General features: G+C 45.7%; 1 protein-coding gene and 1 pseudogene across 1 annotated transcript in view; one reads left to right on the forward strand and one right to left on the reverse strand.

The window, feature by feature from the left end:
* COL4A2 (collagen type IV alpha 2 chain) overlaps positions 1 to 21,124 on the reverse strand; it is a 178,500-nt gene that overhangs the window by 146,735 nt on the left and 10,641 nt on the right. The window lies entirely within an intron of this gene.
* Positions 13,403 to 16,460, forward strand: LOC113625484 (ATP-dependent RNA helicase DDX3X-like; annotated as a pseudogene).

The raw sequence follows: 21,124 nt of genomic DNA on the forward strand, positions 1-21,124 counted from the left end.
ATAATATATATATATATATTAGACACATATATAATAGACACATATATATATATCACTTTGCTGTACACCTGAAACTAACACAACGTGGTTAATCAACTATACTCCAATATAAAATAAACAGTTAAAAAAAAAGGAAAAAAAAAACACAGAGGAGTGAAAAAACGAAAAGAAGTTGAAATTCATTTGTTGAGCCTTCTGGCCTCAGAATCATTATAACAAGTCTCCCTTAGAGGAGCACGAGTAGAAAAGTGCAGAGGGCTGTGCCAATGCCGCACGGGAGCAGGTGATGAGGTTCTCCAGGAAAAGGCAGGCACTGCTCAGACGCGGGCATCCTTCCCTCCACTCAGGGGAGCCATGCTGTCACCAGCGGGGCGTGTTCTGTCTGGGACACTTCAGTCACAACCCATCCTAGAGAAGTTAGGAAATGTTCGGAGAGGAAGAAAAGTGCTTCCAAACACTGCTCCCTACACAGAGAGTTAGAAAAGAGACAGGTGCGGAGACAGAGGACCCAACATGTGTGCAGGTTCAAGAACACGCACCCTCTCAGGAAGGGAAGAGGCTCAGCTGTTCCCAGTTTCACTGCAGGCCCATCAGGAGGACCCGGGCTCAGCCATGCAGGCTGGACGTGGGATGGGGATCAGGGCTGCAACAGGGTGTGGAGAGTCATCCTGTCTTCTAAGTGCAGAGAGGATCTTATTAACAAAAAATAGTTATCTTTCTGGAGGACGTGAAGGACATTTCTGCCCACAGATGGGGCCAAAGAGGGAGGACATGGAGGGTTGCCATAGAGACACAGTTCCAAGTTACAGAAGTAGGAACCATCAAACGGCAGCCACAGCCCTGGAGTGGTCCTAAATCAGAGGTGGAAAGTGGGCACGGCCGGTGCAGAGCGGGGGGCTTTCTTTGACTCTCAAAACAATCTCTTAGGGTGATGGGTAGACCTTTGGCATAACTACAGTCTCCTCTACCTTCTACCTCTTTCAGTTGGTGGAACACATCCTTTCCAGAAGCAAGCCCTGTTGGCTCCAGCGAGGACACTGGAAACTCTCACACACACTTTCTTGCTGGCTCAGAGATAGGACTTACATAACTACCAATGGAATTTGGGCTTCTGGAAGTATCACCGTGTTAGACTTTACCATTGCTGGAAGTAAGTACACATTTGAGAACACTGCTGATGTGACAAACACGCTCCAGGCCAGCCACACAGGAAACCAGGTGATGCTGGGGGAGTCACTGCTCACCTTTCAGAACGTCACTCCTAAGGATGGCAAAACATGGTCCAAACATAAAAACGGATTCTTCTATTAAAAGTGAACAGATCAGAAGACTGGATAGATACATATCTCTGTGAGCCCAACTTTTCTTGCCTTCTCCTTCTGTCTGCCAGTGCTTGCCTTCTTAGGGACATCATCAACATTCAACATTCCACAGTCAACATTCAGACTCAGGAGGACAGAGGAGAGGAGAGGAAACAGTGCTACATGAGGAAGCGCCATGTAGAGGGAGTTGTCATGCTTATTTCACAACAGTAGTGACAGCATTGGTTTGTGGTGTTGTCACGATCACCCTGTCCCTAGGTTACTTCTCTCTGTATTTGAATCTCTGATCTAAACCTGATTAAAGGCGAGGTGGGCTTGGAAAGTTGTTTCCTATGGTACTTTCTATCATATGATAGTCCAGTAAGCTATTTTGGGTATCATACAATTTTATTTTTTATCTTATTAAAAAACTTTTTTTATTGAAATGCAGTTGATTTATAATGTTGTGTTAGTTTCAGGTATACAGCAAAGTGATTCAGTTATACATAGGCCAATAAAATGGACGACCTAGAAGAAATGGACAAATTCTTAGAAAGGTACAATCTCCTAAGACTGAGGCAGGAAGAAATAGAAAGTATGGACAGACCAATTACCAGTACTGAAATTGAATCAGTAATTTAAAAACTCCCAGCAAACAAAAGTCCAGGACCAGATGGCTTTACAGGTGAATTCTAACAAGCATTTAGAACCTATCCTTCCGAAACTATTCCAAAAAGTTGCAGAGGAAGGACTACTTCTGAACTCATTCTATGAGGCTACCATCACCCCTGATACCAAAACCAGACAAAGATATAGCAAAAAAAGAAAACCACAGGCCAATATCACCAGTGAACATAAATGCAAAAATCCTCAACAAAATAGTAGCAAACCAACTCCAGCAATACAGTGAAAGGATCATACACCAGGAGCAAGTGGGATTTATCCCAGGGATGCAAGGACTTTCCAATATCTGCAAATCAATCAATGTGATACACCACATTAACAAATTGAAGAATAAAAACCATATGATCATCTCAATAGATGCAGAAAAAGCTTTTGATAAAATTCAACAACAATTTATGATAAAAACTCTCCAGAAAGTAGGCCTAGAGGGAACATACCTCAACATAATAATGGCCACATATGACAAACCCACAGCTAACATCATTCTCAATGGTGAAAAGCTGAAAGCATTTCCTCTATGATCAGGAACAAGACAAGGATGCCCACTCTTGCCACTTTTATTCAACATAGTTTTGGAAGTCCTAGCCATGGCAATAAGACAAGAAAAAGGGATCATATAATTTTAAAGGTGAGCTTGGGTTCTGAAAACATTTTGTGTAGGTTCTAACATCCATCTCAAAGCCTACTGGTGAAGTATACGTAATACGCTGGGGGTTAAAAAGCACTTCCTGGCTTGATCTTGATAATATATTCTAGACAGGACAATAAAGCAAGAAAAAAAAAAGAAAGAAAAGATATAAGGACTAAAAAGGAAGTTGTGAAGCCATCATTGGCAGATAACATGATTGCATCTCTAGTAAACTTTTAGAGTTAACGAGTTTGGGAAAGCACTAACCATAAAAAGATGGAGAAACTGGACTACATTAAAATCTGAGGTGCCAGTTCATCAAAGGACTAAGAGCGAGAACAAGTACGCCACAGAGTGAAATAAAGTATTTCTAACACATGTAACCAAACGGGGGTTTGTATTTAGAACAAAGGGCTCCAAGTCAGTACCAATATAGACATTCAGGAGAAAATTAGGCACAATTCTCAGACCTGTGATCACAGGAGATGATACCCAAATGGCCCATAAATACACACAAATGTGCTTGACCTCACCAGTAATCAGGGAAATACAAATACTGCAAAGGGTAAATGTAAGACATCAAATTCTTCTGCTGGTTGTCCTGAATTCACTTTTGGAGTATTGCCTCATTCCTCCTACGCCCTTAGTCTTAGAAACAGGGCTCTGTGGTTGTAAATGATCTGCATCTGAGAGCTGTCGGGGTCTGCCGGAACACCCCGCCCACCCTCTCATCACCACCCCAGTCAGGGCTGATGAATGAGGGTCGGGCCTGAGTGTTCGTGGCTCAAGGCAGCCGACCCCGGCAGATTGCCCGATAGCTCCAATTCTGTGGTGGCCTTGCCCACTATGGACAAGCAGGGAAAATTATGACTTGCCCTTCTTTTCAACAACATGGAAATCTCTGAAATGAGTAAGATGGAAACTTGCTGCCGAAATTATGGAGATTCTGGGTAGGTCTGCTATCTCTCAAGTTATCTTGTTCTTGTCATCACTTTGACAATGAGTCTCAAAGGAACTGGGAACTATATACTGATTGATAGGTCAACTGTCTTATGCCAGCAATTTTAACTTTGTTACTGCCTGGCATTATCACACGGTTTTACAGGTGTATTTTAGGTCCAACATACAATGTTCAAGTGGATCTTTGGAGGATGATTTAAGAGCTTTGGGAACTTTCTAGAAGAAAAGAGTAGCCGTACATTTCCTTTTCTAAAAAGCTATATGGAAAGAAAAAATTATCACTGACCCCAAGAGAACCTGAACGCCCACAGACTACTGAAATAGCATTTTGGTGAGTAGCTATTTTATGTAGAAGTGCAGAAGGTGTAAGACACAAGGTAGAGGAATGCAGGCGGCGAAGACTCCAAAACGCCTAACAGCCTGATTACCAGACTATGTAGGGAGGAATCAGTCAGCCGAAATAGGTCAAGACAGGAACCCTTGCTGCCAGTTCCTGGGAGAAAACTCTTCTTAATTGCTGTTCTGGAAACTAATTGCACCGAACAGGAGGTCTTCAACTCAAAGGAACACGGCCAAGTCACCCAGCTCTATGGTACCTAGACGGTACAGCATCTACAATGGATCAAACAGGAGCACGCGGCTCAGAGCAGCGTTTCGGGAGGGAGGTGGACAGCTAGTACTGGAAACCTGGGCAAACAAAGAGATGCACTTTGCTTTGAACCATAAGAGAATCCCAGAAATACTGGCCCGAGGAGGTTTCAGGCAGTTTTCAGAGTTGCTCAGACGAATTGTGAACAAACAGATGGGGAGTCTCAATAGATTTCAGGGGATTTGGCCCAATCGAGCTGGCACTGTGGCTACGAAGGGCTCTGTGTTGTACCGTTCCTCCCCCCACCCCCCAGCTTCATTCCAACTTGCCACCCACGTCCACAATGAAGCCACTCAAGTAAAACATCGAGTTACAGCAGTATCTTTCCACCCTCGCCCTAACACCGCATCCCCTTCTAAACGCTGACACGCCAGTTGTCTGCTTAGTGACCGTTATAATAATGAAAATTCCTTTATTTAGCCTGCTTGAGATGAAGTCAAGCAGCCGTAAGAGGGGCTTTTGCAAAACAAAATCAAGTGTCATCCGCAGTTAAAGGGGCCGTGGAGAGCCTTGAAATCTTTCATGGTAAAACACGGCATCCATCCCGTTTCATAAGAAAATTCTTACAGGGCTCCTCAGATTTGAAAAAGGAGCAATTCGTATTTAAAGAAAAATAAAATGCCTACCGTGTTGAAGCCATATACTTAGTGCATCTGCCACCCTTGGCTTTGCCAGTAAGAGATGAACAGCCGGCTTCCTAAGATATAGTTTGGTGCGTTTTAAAGATTCCTCCTCTAGCCGCGATGGAATTATGCACTTTGCTCTCTTTTCCTACCAACATCATCATGGGGGTTATAATAGTCCTTTCTTTCTTTAGTGGGTGATTGGGAATAGCACATGGATATGTCCACGGAGCTGCATGAATCTGGAATCATCTGCTCGGGACAAACCCTTCAGGAAAAAGGAGGGATCCAACACCAGCTCTGTCACAACCTAGTGACGTTATTAGCATGCTACTGAATCCCTCTGGCTCCCCTTCGCTTCAGCGGTAAATAAGATGACGGCACCTGTTCCGTCTACTTACAAGGCTGCTGTGAGAATTAAAGGAGATGATGGCTACAAAAGAACTACAAGAAATATATAAGATAATCAGGCATACGGACAAGAGGGCAGGCTTTTTTGGCAGCATCCAGGGACACTGAGGTCGCCTACCCTCCAAATACCACATCTTCTGCCTCTTGTTGATTATTTCCTGTGTATTCTTTCTTCAGAACCATGAATTCCCACCGTGCCCCTTCCTAGTGGTTCCGTTATTGTCTAGGACTTTTAAGAAAGCCTTCGGGGGACTTCCCTGGCAGTCCAGTGGTTGGGACTTTGCCTTCCAATGCAGGGGGTGTGGGTTTGATCCCTGGTCGGGGAGCTAAGATCCCACATGCCTCGCAGCCAAAACCCAAAAAAGCATAAAAAAAAAAAAAGAAAGAAAGCCTTCGGTATGTCAGGAGTCTCATCTCAGCTTTCTGGATTCTCTAAGTTAGGTATTCTTAAGAATTTAGTCTTTCTAACTTTAAGAAATCAAAACTCAGGTGAACGCCAGGTGATGTTAGTGATGGGGGATTGTTTTTGGAGGTGTACAGAGTGATGAAAGAGTTAATGCGGGGCCTTACACTCCTTGAAATTTAGTGTGGCTTTCAAACCACTAGCGTTTAAAAAATCAAATACCCCAGGGATTGAAGTAATGTTACAATCGACTTGTTCAAAGGTCTAGACTTCCTCCATTTAATTTACTTACGCATCTTGTTCAGATGAGCATGTTACCTGGTTATGGACTTTAAACATACTGCACTAAAATGGAAGAATTTATCTTTGCCATAGTATGGGATCTCAATGAAGTAGGAGCTTTGTTGCATGATATAGTTCTATGATGATCAATGGGTTTGACTTGGTAGAATGTTTTGTTCACCATTTCCAAAACAAGCCTTTAAAAATAGTGAATCATGTAATTTACTCAAACAAATGATCTAACATATAAAATGACTTAATCAGTGAAATCAGATGACAGCATCAGTTTCTCAAGGCTGGCACCTGACTAGGGCTTGGGTTCACAATTCTACCAGGAGCCGGCTGTGTGGTTACAGGCCAGTGTCTGTACCTCTCTGGGACCCAAATTTACCTTGAGGAAGAGTCTGGACTAGTTGATCCCTAAGGTCTTACCTGCCTCTGAGCTTTGACACCTAAGGATGACCCCTTCACAAGGAAAATTTCCTTATATATCATCTTTCATATGGTACAATCATTGAATTAAACATGCTGTTAGCATGTTGAACTATATATCTGCACCTTCAATTTCTTCTGAAAGCCCAGTGTTTTATTTTCATATTTCATGAAAGAAAGGAATGAAATAGAGAAAGATAATAAAATGCTTAACAGGCAAGTCTCCGCTTATACCTCATTTGTTCCACTGAACTTGATCAGCCTAGTTTGGCTCTTCCTCAATGTCAAACCAGAGTGAAAATTTGGACTAGTTTTATTTAACATGGAAGGATTCGATTGAACAGGAAAAAATATCTGATTTGAGGAATTTTGAAAAGAGAAACAAAATTTTACTTTTTTTTTTTTTTAAAAGAAACAAGTCAACAATCCAGCTAAGAAGTCATGGCCCCCAGACAGAGGTTCTTCAGGGTGGTTTAAACAAACCGATAACACTCATCAGGAACAAATTATTTTGTGCAGGTAAATGAGTGCTTCAGAAGCGTCTGAAGGAGATTTGTTTTCTTAAGCAGATGAAGTATCTTCTGATTAACTTTTTCAGACTATCCGTATTAACTGAACACTTTTTACCTATAGTTTACTGAAGACAAAGTCACAATTATTAGTCTAGATTAAGGTGGTTTACGGAACATGATCTATAGTTTAGAATTCTACCATTACCTAACAATCATTTAAAATACTGACGCTGGGTTTCCCTGGTGGCGCAGTGGTTGAGAGTCCACCTGGCGATGCAGGGGGCACGGGTTCGTGCCCCAGTCTGGCAGGACCCCACATGCCGTGGAGCGGCTGGGCCTGTGAGCCATGGCCGCTGAGCCTGCGCGTCCAGAGCCTGTGCTCCGCAACGGGAGAGGCCACAACAGTGAGACGCCCGCATACCGCAAAAAAAAAAAAAAAAAGAAAAAGAAAATACTGATGCTGTTTCATAAGTAAAATTTTAGGAAAATGTTATAAAAATCTATTTAGACTTTACTAAGTCTATGGGAAAATAATAATTTTGTGTATGTGACCACGAAAAGCTGTTTATGTTCACAATTTTGTTTTAAAGGATAAATATTTAAAAGATGACGTCCAAGGGCTAAAACTTCCCTCGGAACCAGTGCCTTAACTACTGATAAAAACAAAATTAGCTGGGTGTGGGTCACAGCAGGGGAACTATTTCTCTAGGGCTGCTGGGGGACTTTAACGCTTCAGTGACACCCACAGAATGAATTCCTCTCTTGAAACAACAAAAGCAAACTACTTCAAGCTGGATTTCTTTGTTTTTCATTCCAACACCCCATCTCCAGTTCAACATGATAAAAAGACATGAGCTTAAAAATTAGATAATTGACAAGGACCAGCTGTATAGCACAGGGAACTCTACTCAATATTCTGTAATAACCTATATGGGAAAAGAATCTGCAAAAGAATAGGTATATGTATGTGTGTAAAAAAATCAACTATGAGGTTCAATAAAAAATAAAAACAAACACCTGGCGCCATTTGAGAGGGGCCACTCTAAGGCACTCTCAGTTCTTTCTCTCTTAATGGCAAGAATCGAATGTAAAACGTAGGGCCCTTCTGACCCTGAGATGGACGGGCCAGGATGGCTGGCTGGGTGGCAGTGGTGATGTAACAGTTGTTTTCTGGATGGGATCCAGTGTGGTCAGCGATGTGGGGAGAAGCTGTCTTCACTTCGCAGAGAAGGTGACTGTGTGTGTGCTGAGCCCTGGGTGGGAGGTGGGGTGAGGACCTGAACATGTGGACGGAAGCCAGCCAGTGGGGGGCAGGGAACTGACCCATGTAGAGTGGCTGGTGAAGCCGAGATGTGGATGCCAGGAACTCTCCAGGTGACGACCCATCAAAGTGGCTGAAACAGGGGTCCCTGGGGAGAGGGCCACCCAGGTTGGGAGGCAGCAGATGTAGGCGGGGGTGAACGCACGTGTGTTGGAAAGGGCACAGGTGTCTGAAGCTGAGTCTCTACAAGTGACTAAGTGAATGTTGCTTTAAGCTTCTGGGCACAAAAGGGGTCTACACTGAACAGGGCTTTACCTTCAACCCAAGCTTGTTATCTACCCATGGTCAGGCTCTTTTGGGCACAGCTGGCTTACGAGCTGCCATCGGAGGCTGTGACTTTCACTGATTTTTCAGCGATAACCCAACAGTCAAGCTAAGACTGTGTTATCCTCTTGTTGCCACGTTGATGAACAGATTAGGAATCAAGACGCTGGATGTGGATGGAGCCCCCTGGACATGACCCAAAAGAATCAGGATCGCTAAGGAGGCAGCTGGACGCAGTTTGGGGCAGAGTGGGAGAAGCCGGGCCTGAGGAAGCGCCCGAGTCTCTGTGGAACCCCTGTCGTGGAGGCCACAGGAACCCGAGAAGGGGCCCATGCAAACCGGGGTCAGTGAAAACCCCAGTAACTCATGTCCACGAACAGCCTACCTAAGACACACCTGGGGCCTGCCATATGCGGATGGAGAGAGACACTGAAGGCGCATCTCTCCACCGAAAAGCCTTTGGAGTTACGTGCCAAGGCTCCACGACTCAGGGACGCAGGGGGGCTGTCACCAGGGAGAGCGGCAAGGAGGGACCTGGTCAAGTTCAAGGGATCATTGAGTTCAGGGGAGAGAACAGCAATCACGGCACCTGTAGGGGTGTTTATTCTGCACCAGGCACTGCATGCGGGGCTTTACGCACCTTATGGAATTTGGGCCTTTTAGCATCTAGCTGAGGGAGGATTATAAACTCCTTCTGCAGAGGAGGACCTGAAGATCTCACCCAAGGTCACAGTCAGAATGAAGTTCTGGGAGGGGACACCTGCCCCTCAACCACCACATGCAAAGTACAAATTCTGTACCTTGAAGGAGACAGGAAACCTTCAGGAATACAGTGCCTCGAGGGGAAATAAGGATGCACAAAGGGACCACGTGATTAAAGTCTACAGGAGGGACCGCGGTCATTGTGCAAACCAAGGGTTCACTACCTCCGTTCACTACTCTTCCGAAATGACTTCCTTTGTAGACATTTGCCTAATAGGTCTGCCTACTTCATCTTTGCTCTTATCTCTAATATATGCTTGTCCCACATGGAAGTTTCCAAAGGACTCCGTTTGGTAGATGCTTTAACCAGAGACGGTCAAACGCACGACGGACCATCACTGGGGGAAATCAAGTGTCATTCCACAAGGAACAGAGCTCCTTGAACAACTCAGAGAGAGAAGTGGGTGGAGGCAGTGTGCTTCCAATTTCGTTTCAACAGGAAACAGGCTTCAAGCAAACTCTCCGTGACGCGGGAGCGCTGTTTTCTGTTTCTAACACTTTGCTCTAAACAGTTACTCTGAAATGTGTTGATTTCTGATCACTACGTACACCCTTTGGGTTAAACTGTTCCAATAGTGACGACCTAAAGCTGATGGTGTTAAGGAGACCCGTTTTTTTTATGGGGATAAATGTGTTTTCGTGAAATAGGCCACGACGCCCCTTCTCCCGGCCCCTTCCCTCCCCAAACAGGCTGTTTTTGCAACGCTCAGGGTCAAACTTGCTCTCAGGCAGGACACGACCCGGGGAGGCCTCAGGCAGCCCAACATGTCAAAAGATAAAATGCTTTGCAAAGAGAGAAATTCCTTAACCCTTCCAGAGAACAGCAGATGAAAACGATCTTTCTCTTATCTCTAGCTTTCCAAAAATTGCCTGTGCGAGCAAGCGAGTGGAGCGTGTTTCTTTGCAGCATTTTAGAAGACTGGCGGGACGTTTTCGGGGAAACAAGCCTGGGTGTACGTTCTTTTGATGGTGAGGAGGTGACTGTTCAAAGGGCAAACAGAATCACAAGGCCCTAGAGACAACTGTCTAAGACTTGCTATCCAAACTGTGGTCTCTGGACCGGCAGTAGCTCGTCACCTGGGAGTGGGTTAGAAATGCAGAGTCCCAGGCCCTGCCAGGCCTGTAGAGGCTGAATCTGTGGAATCAAACGCAGTGCCCAGCGCCGCTCTGGCTTAGCTCTTCCGACTCTAGCCAGGATCTCAGAGCAGCATCTGATGTGCCTTCTGTGGACTCTGTGTCAGCGATCGGCGCTTCCAGGGGAGGGTGACTTCCCAGTGAAGCCCCCTTCCCCCAGAAGCCTCGCGATCCCGGGCCCAGTAGGGAGGGCATCATGGGGCCAAGTTCAGTTATCACCTTGCCCGATAAGCCGGGGTTTGAATGACCTCCCCCCGTTCCATCGGTTTGGTCACTGGTCCACTTTCCACATTCTTACCCTCGACAGAGTTTCCAGAAGTACAAAGGAGGCCACTGGCCAACCTCCTCTGCCCTGAAGAAAAAGTCCAGCTCAGCCTGCAGCCCTCACTGGCCGAATGCCGCCAGGAGACAGCTGGCACTCTGTCTTGCAGAGGAAGCATATTTCGCATTAGTTTGACTTTGCAGACGAGCCGTCATCGTCTATCTACCCCAGTAGTTTTCATGCAGCAGTTCAAATCGAGTGGAGAGCGAGAGAGCAGCCTGCGTCAGTAGCTGCAGGTGTGCGTTTCTGTGGGCTGTGCCTCTGGCCCCTGAGCAGCGTGATTCGTGCTGGGATTCTGAACAGAAAGTCCCCAAACACTGCGTGCCAGTTCTGCCCAGGACTCCCGTCTTCCCAGCTTGCTTCCCTCCTGCTGGCGTCTGTCTGGGCTGTGAGTCAGATCCCAGCTCCCACGCTGGACCTGCACTGGATACTGGGCTCCCAGGACCGTAACCCTGGAGCTCACAGGGCTCTGGCTCGCAGAAGAGCAAGCGTTCCTTCCTTAGGAGTCTTCCACGGCGCCTGTGCCCGCCCTCCCATCAGGAGCACAGCAGAGGCGGCAAGAGCCACCTCTGCTGACTTTCTGTCTGGGACTCTGACCCTCTGGCTGGCCCCTCGGCTTCCCTGCTGCTCCCTCGTTTCAACCCTGCGATTCACAATTGCAGAGGAATGAGTATGAGTTAAAGAGACGTATTTAGCACCACTAACTTAAAAAAGAAAAAAAAAAACCACAGCAAGATGGGTGCAGGCATCCCGGAGGCTCTTTATGCCAACCCCTGATGCCATCCCTGGCAGGTGGCTGCTTCTGGGACCCCCTCCTCCTCCTGGGTGTCAGGTTAGAGCATCCTGACAGCTCCCACCCAGACCGTGCAGAAGAGAAGCTCAGAGTAGCTAGTGAGCCTCGAGCGAGCCCGTCTTTGGGATCCGAACTACTGATGTGGCTAAAGGCCCTCAAACTCCCGCCACAGGATTCCAGGGGACTGGCTACAGGTTTTTCCTGGATCGATACCTTTGTCCATCGGCTTCTCTCAGATTGAGAGGTTCAGCAGAGGGAGACTGGGGCAGGATGAGACCTTGGGCTCAGTGTGTCAGAAACAGTGCACCGAAGGACCCACTCTATCAGGGAGCGGTCAACGTCGGCCGGAAAGCAAGACCCACGTCAAGAGGAGAGGGGCCACCAGCGAGCCACGCAGAAGCGGGAGGACCGATCTTAGAGACCCAAGCACAGAAGCCCCGTGGCCAAGGGGCCCACGTGCTTCCTCTAAACTTGACTCTAACCATCGAAACCTACCAGCCAAGAAAACAAAGCTGAACTTGAAAACAATACCTTAGAAAAGCACAGGAATATTATTCAGCCTCAAAAAGGAAGGGAATTCTGACACATGCTTCAGCACGTCTGAACCTTCCAGACGTTACGCTAAGTGAGATCAGGCAGTCACAAAAGGACAAATACTGTATGACTTCACTTACATGAGATCCCTAAAACAAGCAAACTCATAGACACAGAGACTAGAGGTTCCCAGGGGCTGGGAGGGGGGAGGAGCGAGTTACTGTTTAATGGGACAGAGCTTCACTTTGGGGTGATGAAGAAAGTTCTGGAGATGGATGGGGATTGCACATCAATGTGAATGCTCTTAATGCTACTGACTTGTACACTTAAAAATGCCTAAGATGGTAAATTTCAGGTTGTGTGTGTTTTATCACCGTTTAAAAAAAGGATAAAAGAATCAACAGAGGTTTGCACAAGAGACCTGAGGTAACATTAATAAGATCATTTTCAATTGATTAGTTTACAAACACTGTATGTCTGTAGTGTATGTGATGTATGAATCATGTGTCAAAGTTTTATTTTTTAATTTCAAGAAATTGATCTAATTTTTTTTTTTTTTTTTGCGGTACGCGGGCCTCTCACTGTTGTGGCCTCTCCCGTTGCAGAGCACAGGCTCCGGACGCGCAGGCTCAGCGGCCATGGCTCACGGGCCCAGCCGCTCCGCGGCATGTGGGATCTTCCCGGACCGGGGCACGAACCCGCGCCCCCTGCATCGGCAGGTGGACTCTCAACCACTGCGCCACCAGGGAAGCCCTGATCTAATTTTTAACACATGAAATGCTTAGCAAGTATAGAGAGCTAAGACAACTTTTTAATGTGAGGAGTTAAGAAAAACCTCATGAAGGCTGCCTTTTTTTCTCTGTTTATCCTTAGAGACTCTAGTTAATTAAACCCAACCAGGAAGAAAAAGCAACACGAAGGCAAAAATGTTGGCAGAATAAACAGCCTGTCTTTTGTCCTCACTCAACAACTAGAAGGATCAGGATTTTGCTAAAGGTACTGTAACTAGAGATAGACAATTCTAAAAATGGAGGAAACGTACGTTTATATGTACACCCCCTTCTAAGTAAGTTTACTTTCTTCTGAGATACTGCTCTGGCTTTGCTCTCTCACAATGTTAAAATGGCTTTAATACAAAACAGAAGTGATGGTCCAGGTTTGACTTTGTTCTGGGAAGAGGCCTTTCTAACCATCTGAAACATCAGTGTGGTGCAGACAGACATTCCCTGTTCTGGAATTTCTAGGCAGCAGTCAACACTCTTTTCAACTGCATTTACTTCCTAATTAAGGAATTTTGGGACTTAAAAAAAAAAAAAATCCAGAGCGAGCATGACTAATCTTCCTTCCTTCCCCCTCTGGAGTAAAGTAAGTCATTTATTTCTAGAACATGAAATTCCAATCAGGCGAGAAGCAGAAAGCAGTTTGGGTGGAACAGTCAGATACACGGTCGTTTCTGCTTGACCTCTTAAATGCACAGGGAAGGATTCACTGACTTTAGTTTCTGTGGAGACCAAAAAGGGTGCTGATTCTCTGGAGGATTTCTTATACCATGAAGGATACGCCTGTACCAGCAGCATCCATGGAGACGGATCACAGAGAGACAGAGAGGAAGCCCTTCACCAGCTCCGCTCAGGAAAAAGCCCAATTCTGGTGGCTACTGCTGTGGTAGCAAGAGGACTAGACATTTCAAATGTCAAACATGTTATCAATTCTGATTTGCCAAGTGATACTGAGGCATATGTACATCGGATTGGCCGTACAGGACATGTAGGAAACCTTGGTCTTGCCACCTCATTTTCCAATGAAAGTCATGTAAATGTCACAAAGGATTCGTTGGCGCTTGTTGTTGAAGCTGAACAAGAAGCACCATCTTGGTTGGAAGGTATGGGTTCTGAGCACGACGACAAGGGTAGCAGTCGTGGGCGTTCTAAGAGATTGAGTGGATGACTTGGTGCCCAAGACCATCGACAAAGTAGCAGTTCTGGCAGTCCTATAGCTTTAGCAGTAGTCGTGCAAGCAGCAGCCGCGGGGGGCGAGGTGGTCATGGCAGCAGCAGAGGATGTGGTGGACGTGGCTATGGAAGCTTCTACAATAGTGATGGATACGGAGGAAATTACAGCTCTCCGGGGGTTGACTGGTGGCGCAGCTGAATCCGCTTCGCAGCAAAATCACCATTTCCAAAAAGCTAATATGGAAACCACATGTAACTGAGACTATATCGTGTAGCTTCAAGAACTAGTACTATGTAAAACAGATAGCTAGTGGGAAGCAGCCGCATAGCACAGGGAGATCAGCTCGCTGCTTTGTGACCACCTAGAGGGGTGGGATAGGGAGGGTGGGAGGGAGACGCAAGAGGGAGGCGATATGGGGATATATGTATAGGTATAGCTGATTCACTTTGTTACACAGCAGAAGCTAACACACCATTGTAAAGCAATTATACTCCAATAAAGATGTTAAGAAAAAAACACACAAAAAACTAGCACTGCATTACCAGCTGTGATTCTCCTGAAAATTCAAGGGAGCTCAAAGCCAAAGCCAAAGGAAGAAAAGAAAGGAACAATCAACAACCCTATTAAGAAGTTGGGGTGAAGACTTAACTGCTGTAGTTTGGTTTAACTCCCCTTCTGCTTATTCCCGTCCCCAATTGCATTTATAATTTTGTGACTGAGGATCATTTGTTCGTTAATGTACTGTGACTTTAACTCCGGGCAACTTATTATTATGATGTCCTGTTGGCTCAGTAATGCTCAAGTTTTCGATTGTTTTGACAAAATAAATTCACCGAACTTGGGCTAAAATCAAACCTTGGCACACAGGTGTGACACAACTTAACAGGAATCATCGATTCATCTGTAAATATTATAAAGGAAAAAATCTCGGGCTGTCTCCTGCGTTAGGACTTTTTGGTACTTGCAGAGAGGGTAGGAAAACACCTTACGGTAGAATTAGTTTCCAATGTGGCAGCCTGTACTAAGTTGAAGTTCCGAGTTGCTCGCTCAATCCTGGATGGGCACTTGTAGTCCTTTAAATAAGGCGTTCCGGTCATGATGAGGTGGCATGTACGAATACATCCATACATTTTTCAAAGCGCTCTTCAAAGTTAAGGCAAGTAAATACAGCAATTCCTCTTTTAATGTTTAGGGTACTAATTCTAAGCTAGGCAGATGTGGGCATATTATTATAGGAAAAGTTTAAAAGTTTTGATAACAGAAGTGTTTAGGGGAAATTTCATCTAATTAGATGTTTTGAACACCTGCCGTAAATAAAATTGAAGTGGTAGAATGGCTGACCATGCCAGTGACTCGTCCTTTTAAGGACCCGCTTGGATTTTGGTGTTTAATGCATGCTAGTGTTGATGTTTTGTGGTCAAGAGGATATGAGCAGGAGGGGTTGTGCAGCAGGCTTTTATTTTAATGCAGATTCTCTTTTTTCTGTTTAAGCTGCGCTGAAATGTTAAAATGGCTTTTACACTTGTAGAATTTGTAAATCAGAGTAGCTACAAACTCTGAAATTCTTGAGGTCACACAGGTTGGCAATATGTACTGAACTGCACAAGGTGTTATTTCTATATAGTGCAGTTTTAATGTATTTTAGTTGCATAGGTTTCCATTGTATTTATAGTTGCTTTCTGCTAAATCTGACCAAAGATGATTGTTCACCAACTAAAAATGCCTCTGCCACTTGGAATTCTGTGCTCATTTTGTGGTTGGAATATAGTGATCTTTATAGACTAATATTTACAATGGCATAAGGCGGCAAAAATTTCTTAAAGTGCAATAGATTTTCAAGTGTACTGTGCCTTGTTCTAAAACTTTATTAAGTAGGTGCACTTGACGGTATTGAGGTCATTTGTTATGGTGCTATTTCAATTAGTATAGATTTAGACTCTTGTACATTCTGCCCATAAATTTTTACAAAATACTTATTTTATTGTACATTCAGAGAATTTTAGATATATGTCTTGTGTGTGTGTGTCCTTAAACTTCCAATCTTATTTTGTCTCTTGGAAATTGTTGAACACAGCGTGTTAGGAACTAGATTCTAAAATTTTATTGGGGACCATGGAATGATAGTTGAGAAGAAAACTATGTGCACATGACAGATTTTAGATACTTTTTGCTGCTAGTTTGTGTAATATTTATTGAACATTTTGACAAATATTTATTTTTGTAAGCCTAAAAGGGATTATTTGAAAGTTTAAAGAAACTTGACCAAAAGACAGTACGAAAACACTGGCACTTGAATACTGAATGTCACCATACGTGAAATAAAATATTTCAGGGTAGTGTGAGCTTTTAATGTTAAGTCCTATTAAACGTGAGTCAAATTAAGCTGACCCAGCATTGGCAATATAGGTAGCTGTAACTTTCTGACAAAATTTAAGGCAAAACTGGCAACTTGAAATTATAACATGCCAAGGTTTTGATACATTTGTCTTAAAATATTAACGAAACACTTCTAAACACTGCTGTGAAGTGTCCACATTTTCAAAGTTCTCGGAGTTTTATTTAGTACATATTTTGTTTGGTTTGGTTTTCAGTGTCTGGCATATCGTGGTTCTCAAACATGTGGGTATCTTCGTGTATGGCCATAATCAGTGACTTTTAGATTCAGTTTTGTCAGCCAGCAATATTTTCAGTAAATAAGAATGGAATTAAATTTGCTGAATGTAAACATCGAACCTCAAGTCACTGTATGTTTAGTAATTGCTTAATGTATTAGTTTTAGGTGCTAGCACTGTTTGAAATTCCCTTAAGTCACCTGAGGGTGTCCCCGGGGCTGGGCCCCCCACCAGCATTCGGGAGTGTCCCCCAGGTGACGGCCATGGCAGCCAGGTTGACAGACACTGCTTAACCCAGATGCCTGCCCCCCACCCCACCCCCAACCCAGCAGCAGCTCACTCACAATTTCACAAAGCTCCCCAGGTCATTCTCACCTCCTGACGGGCGAGGTCCACTGGTTTCATAGGAAACTAGAGGCAAATTCTGCATGTAAGTAACTGCTGTCAGATCACTTTTGAGCAAAGTTTTACATCTAGAAGGGCACAGGGTGTCAGTGAAGAAATTTTGGAATGGGAGTGAAAAAGAGATAATAGAACCTGTAAAGAGATATCTGTATCTCTTCTCTCCCCAGCTTCTTTGATGGGACTCCACTGACTTGAATTGGGAGAGGCTGGCTTTTGTCTTCTATCTCTTGGCAAGAACAGTTCAAGGGGAAAAGGAGAGTGATGTGCTGATACTAGTACTCCTGCTGGGAGGGGAGAGAGGGAGGGGAGACGGCTGTGTGTGTGTGTGTGTGTGTCCACTTATAACTGGATGGAGGGGTCCCTTCCCTGGTCGGGGTACACTTTCCTCCCTGCACAGGCAGCCATAGCTGAGTGACCTGGCTGGGTTTCCTTTTTAATCAAGAGCAGACCTGGCAACCGTACATACTCTTCCTGTAATTGAGTTGCTCTGGTTCCTCAGAGAATCACTTGGGAGAATATGAAGACGGCATTCTCCTTCGAAACCCCAGGAAATCTGTTAAGGCTTTGAAGGAATGCTTCACACCATGCCTCGAAGGCCTATTCTTCTGTGATGCTGGGAAACAGACCCGTTACCAGCCAGAAAGGTTGCTGAACTGACCCCTCCTTTGACGAGCCTTCTTTTAAAACAGGAATGATCTCTGCCCAAATTGTCATTTTGTTTTTAACTTTGCAGCTTTTTAGGACTGCAATGAAAATGAACGTGTCTGCTCTTCTGCACTTTCACAAAAGCCAAGGCAGACAGCTGAAACATCACTGCTGCACCATGCGACTTCACAACAAGAAACGCATTGATTTTTCCAGCCTCTGTCATCTTGAAATTGATAAGCAGACACAAAACCTGATGTCTACACGCACTGGTAAGGTTTACAAATCATTTCAGACTGTTCGCTGCTAATATTCCTTGTTTTGCAACGGGAAGGGGGAGGCTGGGCCATAAAAGCTGATGACTAAGACGAAGGAAATCCTGTCTGAGCTAAGATTGTCTTGGAGGGGAGGGGCGGGGCAGGGAGGGAAGCTGCCAGACCTGGTGGGAGCTGTAGGAGAGGAAGGTGCTTTTCAGATAGGAAAGGAGAGTCTCTCAGGCCCGTATTTGGTCCTTCATTGCAACTTGGAAGGTTGTTACAACTCGGACCGTGACCAAGTAAGGAAGAAAGGGAAGGGGGTGATTTTCCCCCTGGAATTTCCAGCCGCACTCTTCTTGTTTGAGGTCACCCACTGGCCTCGCTCACCTGGGCGCTCAGGAGGAAACGGGTGGGTGTGTGTCCTGTTCATCCTGCCTGTGGAACCACAGCAGCGAGTGAGCCCTGCTGAGGCCCTGTTAGGCAAAGGCTGGGGGTTCTCTCCGCTCCTTCGAGAAAGACACCCTCTCCTAAGGTTCTGTGGTGTGTTTTCTGTGCCACATTGCCAAACAAAAGCCTCTAGAGTTTTCTTGCTTTGTTAAATGATACTTGGGTCTCGGAATCCTTCGAACAAAATGTTCTTTGTTTGTAAGTCTTTCCATTTGTTCTGGAAATAATTTAGTTACACCTGGACCTAACTTTAATTAAAATTAACATTCTTCCCTTGGTGGGCGTTTTTCAAACTTAAGAAAATACAAACAACTGTCCAAAGGCTTTGGGAAGACTCCCCTGCGCCCATCTCACCAAGTGGACACGGGAGCGTCAGCGAGCGTGTCCCCAGCTCAGGCTCCTGGCATTACAGCTCCTCCCTACCAGGCAGGGTCCAGTGCCTGTGGCATCCAGAAGTGTTAGGACCAGAACCTTCTTCCCCATGGTCCCCTCCCACATCCCTCAGTCCCGCTGGCCTGCTGTGCCCACGCCACGTCCGCCTCCACCCGAGGGCCTGTCTGAGCAGGGACCCTCCTCTCCTCTGTCCCCAGGGCCACACGCACTGCATGTGTGTCACGGCAAAGAGCCTGCAATGGCTCTTCTCTCTAAAGTAGGGCCTCTGCGGGCTGCCCACTCCCCACGGACAGCACGTTTAACTTCAAAATTCCATCAGACAATTGGATACTCCTACCCCGAACACACAAACACACGCATACACACACACGTGCATGTGCTCAGAACATTCCACTTGCTGCCCCTGGCCTGTCCTCCTCTGGGACACAGCCCCGAGCCCACGAGAGGATTGACGTACATGACTTGTGAGTGAACATTGGTCCTAGCAGAATCGAGACATGTTGTTCGGCGAACAGATTTCACATCAGTGAACTTGTGAACTTGTGACACAGATACTAACATTCCTGTTTGACACATGAAGAAAATGAGACAGAGAAGGAAAAGTGGCTTTTCCTGGTCACTGGACTCCATCCCAGATGCGCCAACGCTTTTTAACAGGCCATGCCTGTCTACCTGCTGGCATGTGGGAACTCCAGTGGAAAACATCAGAACAGAAAAAAAAACAAAGCAGGGAAAGCAGACCCTGAGGTAGGGACGCTGGCGCTGGTCCAGGAAAAATGGAGCCTGTCATCATAACACTGCTGCCCACGGGGGTCCCCTGCACAGCTGAAGTAATTTTAGGAAGGGCTCTTACTCCCCAGGGGGTTTCAGTAACTCTTTCTCCAGGTCAGGACTAACTACTTTCCAACAGCCTCTCTATCTGCGCCGAGACAATGCTGTGTTTGCACGCCTCTGCCCCCCACGTGCCTGTGGAACATTCACCTGGGAGTTCGAAGAGGACCCGGAGAAGGAGAAGGGTTTGGGGACCCTGCCCTGCTGATCGGACCCCCCGGCCAGCTTGTGTGTCCCCCTTGGTCATCCTCCAGGGGTCTTTCCTCATGCAGCCATTCTAGTCTTTGTTTCTCAGAGTTTGGGAGCCGCTGGTCATCCACACTTGTAGGTCAGCCTCTCTGCAGAGGGACTCCAGAATGAACAGGTCTGCCTGATGCGTCCTCGAGACCGTCCTTCTCCTCCTGCCTGGGCAGCTTAGGGAGAAAGGAGCTCGGGTCCTCCAAAGGGCGCGTGTGTGTGCGCTTGTGTGTTCTATGTTCTCTATTTCTCTCTCTCATCTCCATGTCTATCTATCTCTCCATCCATCTACCATCTATCTATCCATCTATCATCTATCAATTTATCTATCATCTATATCTTTCTCTGTCAATCATCTACCGTCTATCATCCTTCTATATTCCATGTAGATAAATAATATATGCATATATTTACATATAATATACATACGTATATTTTACATAGCCAACATTTTGCGCATTTTGAGTATGCACACATACTCTATGGCTAGGGATTTGTTGGCCTAGCACCATGGTTAAGAGCCGAGGTTATAGAATCAGCCAGTCCTGGGCTTCACTCCCAACTTTATTCCTTATTGACCTTAACAAGTGCCCTAACCTGTGTGCCTCAGTCTGCACATCTGTAAAGTGGGATAATCACAGAACTGTGGGTGTTTAGCGGCTAATGTGTGTCAGTGGCTAGGGTCAGTTCCTGGCACCGAACTGCTGTGTTTCCCCTGTGGGAGATTTTAGCTGTTCCTGGGGTTCTGAAATGCTAGAAACTTCCTTAGGGGTTCCTCTTTCTTATGTTGATCCCAGGGGAGCCCACAAGGACCCTCCCAGGGGATCCCTCCTTTTCTCCAACCTGGAGCCAGGGACAGGGGTGAGGGCAGAGGAGGCGAGAGGGCTCCCCATTCCCTGTGTCACTCCTTCCTGACGTTAGTTTGAAATTATTGCCCAGCTGTTGATAATAGCCTCTCTTTTTTCTAATGGACAAACCACAGCCTGGGAGGCATCCCAGGGAGCCCGTGTCTTTGACCGTGTCCACAAGCAGAAGCCCTTTCCTCTGCTCTCATGGGGCCCACACCACTCCACAGAGTCAGACACACACCCAAAAGTGCTCAACACGCAGAAAAACACACTGTCACGTAATTCCCACCAGGTACCAGAAAATCAGTCTGTAATTCTTCTGTAATTCCCACATGGGAGATCACTGAAGGGGGCAAAAACAGCAAAATAGGAATTTTAGGGCCTGAAACAATCCCTCGGAAAAAAGGCAAATCTTTCACAGACAAATCAGCACTTCCTTTATCACCAGGTACAGACAGCTGTAGCCAGCGGGGGGTAGCATT

This window comes from Aethalodelphis obliquidens, unplaced genomic scaffold, assembly GCF_003676395.1.
Source record: "Aethalodelphis obliquidens isolate GAN/ISIS:26980383/991018 unplaced genomic scaffold, ASM367639v1 scaffold15, whole genome shotgun sequence".
Taxonomy (NCBI): Eukaryota; Metazoa; Chordata; class Mammalia; order Artiodactyla; family Delphinidae; genus Aethalodelphis; species Aethalodelphis obliquidens.